Source organism: Puma concolor, chromosome E2, assembly GCF_028749965.1.
Source record: "Puma concolor isolate L17-30 chromosome E2, mPumCon1.1.hap2, whole genome shotgun sequence".
NCBI lineage: Eukaryota > Metazoa > Chordata > Mammalia > Carnivora > Felidae > Puma > Puma concolor.
Genome location: NC_141681.1, coordinates 61,510,739 through 61,515,516, shown reverse-complemented (window position 1 = coordinate 61,515,516; position 4,778 = coordinate 61,510,739).

Here is a 4,778-nt window from a genome sequence, read left to right as displayed (position 1 = left end):
ATTGTTGTCCCAATCTGGCTTCAGTGCTATGAGATTTCTAATGGGATTTAATCATTTATTTGCACATTTGTTAACCTTGGGGTGCCTGAGTGGCTCAGTCGGTTAAGCATGCAACTTTGGCTCAAGTCATGATCTCACAGTCCGTGAGTTCGAGCCCTGCATTGGGCTCTGTGCTGACGCTCTGAGCCTGGAGCCTGCTTCTCAGATTCTGTGTCTCCCTGTCTCTCTGCCCCTCCCCTGCTTGAGCTCTGTCTCTCACTCTCTCTCAAAAAAAAAAAAAAAACACATTAAAAAATATATAAACATTTGTTAGCATTTTATTAACTATTGTGTGATAGACAATGTCATGGCAAACAAGGCCAGTAATAGCCAGTGGTCTTATAATAGAGGTAAAAATGAACATCACATACTTAAGTATACAAATATTACTCTCTCTGTTTTAGGATCTTCAGAGAAGTGCAGAGAATTTTGAAATAGTGTAAATGGAGGACATTTCTAAGTTTAAGGAATTTGGGGAAATCTCTCACCTTGGGTCTTATGAAAATACATGGAAGTATTTAAACATTCTTTAAAGTATTCTTTAAACATATTTTGGAAACATAATTGGGTCCAGTCCAGTTCTTTCTTACAGAAAGAAAATCACCTGAAAAGATCCCGTGGAGCCTCAAAGGACTGGGAGAAATCCTGTGTGTTTAGATTGTCAAGTGGTGAGGAGAGAAGCAGACTATGAAGTAAGAAAGGATGGTGACGGAGGGTTCAGAGTGAGCATGTAGGACAGGCCAAGAAAGCCAAACATTTGTTTTTTAAAAAATGCCAGGTCAGGGGCGCCTGGGTGGCTCAGTCGGTTAAGCGTCTGACTTCAGCTCAGGTCATGATCTCGCGGTCTGTGAGTTCAAGCCCCGCATCGGGCTCTGTGCTGACTGCTCAGAGCCTGGAGCCTGTTTCGGATTCTGTGTCTCCCTCTCTCTCTGACCCTCCCCTGTTCACGCTCTGTCTCTCCCTGTCTCAAAAATAAATAAATGTTAAAAAAAATTTTTTTAAATAAAAAATAAATAAAAAAATAAAAATAAAAAATGACAGGTCAGTTAAGGTGTTCAAACATGGTAAAAATGTCAGTTCTCCTTATTTGAAATTATTAATATGTTATTTAATTTTAAATTTAATAGTTCTTTAAATAGTATTACAGTTTAAATTGCATCAAAAAGAATAAAATACCTAAGAATAAATTTAACCGAGGAGGTGAAAGACCTGTGCACTGAAATCTATAAGACGACGATGAAAAGAAATTGATGGAAGAAATTGCCATGTATCTATTGATATACTTACTGTCTCTTACTTAAAATCATTTTATGGTGGCAGCTGGATGGCTTGGTGGGTTAAGTGTCTAACTTTGCCTCAGGTCATGATCTCACAGTTCTCATGGGCTCGAGCCCTGCATCGGGCTCTGTGCTGATGGAACAGAGCCTGCTTGGGATTCTCTCTGTTCCCCTTTCTCTCTGTCCCTTCCACTCTCTCTCTCTCCCTCTCAAATAAACCTTTATAAATAAATAAATAAATAAATAAATAAATAAATAAATAAAATCATTTTATTTTCCGTGTGATTCCCAGTTCTTCCCTTTCTCCTTTCTCTTAGTGTTTTGCTTTTTTGTTCTAGTTCTATCATCTATTTTTATTACACTAGTGATTTCATAAATTTAATTTTGTAAGTGACAAATTAAAATGATATTTCTATGACTATTTTGAATTGACTCATATATATATACACAGTGAAAGTGAATATTCCTACTGACACACTACTCTGCTTCCCCCGCCCCCTCCCCTGAATCCAGGGAAGGAACGCTATCTACAATGGATGAAGACTCTTCCCAGAAGATTATAATTTAACTACAAATATTGTGCAAGGTCTCTCTTAACTCCCCTCTGCTTGACCTCCTGCTGAGCAAAATTTTTCTCTGAATTCCCCTTGTGGAATTGACTAATCAGTCCATGGATCACATAGTCTCTGCCAGTGGGGCCAAATACTCCCACCTCCAGCAGCTTCTACTGAGGAAGTAACTGTGGCCCTGAGTCTTTCTTCTTTTTCCCAACCCTCTCCTCACACATCACATCAAAGCTGTGATGGTCAGTCAGTGCTCAGCCAATAGGGGAAGGGGCAAGGGAAGAATCAAGGAAATCGAGGACCACATGAAAGGAATGGAGTCAATGGTGGGAATTTAGGGGGTCAGAGGTGGTCATAGGATTAAGTGTTGACTTCTCTTTTATCAGTGGCTATCCTTGGCCAACAACAGCCAAGTATATCACCCCGGGCTTGGGAATTATGTTGTGGGTTTGGGACTTTTGTGCAGGCTGGACGCCAGAACTGGGTCCTTAAGAAAAGAAAGGGGCAGATGGAGGGGGGCGCCTGGGTGGCTCAGTCGGTTAAGTGTCCGACTCCAGCTCAGGTCATGATCTCACAGTTTGTGGGTTCGAGCCCTGCATCAGACTCTGCACTGACAGCTCAGAGCCTGGAGGCTGCTTCGGATTCTGTGTTTCCCTCTCTCTCTCTCTCTCTGCCCCTCCCCTGCTTGTGCTCTTTCTCTCTCTCTTTCAAAAATAAATAAACATTTTTTAAAAAGAAGAAAGGAAAGGGGCAGATGGAGAACGTGTGAGGTAGAAAGACGTATATTCAGGATATCTGACATTCTCTCCACTGACCTTCAGGAGTCAGGCTGGTTTTGAATTCTTTCATATGGTGTCACTTCACAGTTGATGACTGTAATTGGGTGTCTAGTCAACAATGAAACTATGTATCTCTGGCAATGCAATGCAAACCACTTTTGTAGTCCTGAAGTTCCTTTCCAAGCCTCAAAAATTCAGCTCTTTCCCATTTGGCATATTTCTTTCTATCTGTTTTTGTTTTTGTTTTTGTTTTTTTTAGTGTTTATTTTTTAGAGAGAGAGACGGAGACAAGAGTGTGAGTGGGGAAGAAGCAGAGAGAGACAACACAGAGCCCGATGCGGGGCTGGAACTCACAAATCACGAGATCATGACCTGAGCCAAAGTCAGGCACTTAACAGGCTGAGCCACCCCGGCGCCCCTCATTCAGCATGTTTCTAACGCTAGGAACTCAAGTACCCGACAGGAAATGGAATCACTGTCTATAGAGGAAGTTGGCCTGATGATAGAAGTTCATCCTTGTCTGTGACTTCACTTTATAAAAGAATCTCCCTGTCTCCAGGAGACCTGTCTAGGGTGGTACCTTGCTGCTTCAAGAAGTAAGACTTCCTTCCTTCCTTTACCTGGGTTAGAGGTTTCATCCTCCACCCTGTGCTTTCTTTTGGACTTGCAATAAGCCTTCTGGGAAATACAGGCTGCAAGCTGACAATCTATAGAGCGCTTTCCTATTTGTAACCACCTTCAGAGTCTTCTATTACTGTGTTAACAGCAATAAGGACTTTCAGAAACTTCAGGTACTGTTTTAAAAATTCTATGTGTTTTCACTCATTTAATCCTCATTCTTACTTTGTAATCCTCACAGAGCCGAGGTACTCAAACCATGTCATTTCAAAATGACTTAGGCAACTTGCTGTCAACACAAATGCTTAGATCCTTTCTTCACTCAATGGCCTAGGGGCTTCTGCGTTCTTTCCTACTTCTTCAGTGACTCTGATGTGTCCCTAAAGTTTGAGAACACCTGCCCTAGAAGGAAATGCCAAAATTAAAGAACTATCTAGGGTGGGACACAACCATTTGAGATCTGGCAATCCTGCCTAGAATAAAAATATTTAAAATTTTTTTTAATGTTTATTTATTTTTGAGAGAGAGAGACAGAGCGTGAGCAGGACAGGAGCAAAGAGAGAGCGAGCGAGAGACACAGAATCTGCAGCAGGCTCCAGGCTCCAAGTAGTCAGCACAGAGCCCAATGTGGGGCTCAAACTCACCAGCCATGAGATCATGACCTGAGCCAAAGTCAGACGCTTAACTGACCGAGCCACCCAGGTGCCCCTGCCTAGAAGAAACATATTAATGGGAGGATGTAAGCTGCCATTCAGCACAAATCTGTCCATTCAGCTACCTGAATGGAATGAAAACCATGACCTAGGGGCGCCTGGGTGGCGCAGTCGGTTAAGCGTCCGACTTCAGCCAGGTCACGATCTCGCGGTCCGTGAGTTCGAGCCCCGCGTCAGGCTCTGGGCCGATGGCTCAGAGCCTGGAGCCTGTTTCCGATTCTGTGTCTCCCTCTCTCTCTGCCCCTCCCCCATTCATGCTCTGTCTCTCTCTGTCCCAAAAATAAATAAATGTTGAAAAAAAAATTTTTTTTTAAATAAATAAATAAATAAAGATTAAAAAAAAATAAGAGTGAGGGACACCTAGGTGGCTCAGTCTGTTAAATGTCTAACTTCAGCTCAGGTAATGATCTCGAGGTTCATGGGTTCGAGCCCCACATAGGGCTCTGTGCTAGCATTGTGGAACCTGCTTGGGATTCTCTCTCTCTCCTTCTCTCTCTCTCTCTCTCTGCCCCTCCCCCACTTGTGTGCTCGCTTTCTCTCTCAAAATAAATAAACTTAAAATAAGAGTGAAATAATTGCCATTTCAGCATTAATATTACCATAAAAGAATTGAAGTCTCCTTGGATTAACTAACTGCCTATGTTGTAAATAATTTGAGAGATAAGCTGATTTACATGATAGAATTATTTGAAGGTTTAAGAAAATAGTAAATTTTTAATAAATAAAAACGAATATTATTTATGTAAACAATAGTTATTGTTTATATAAATAATAAATTGTTACTCTGAT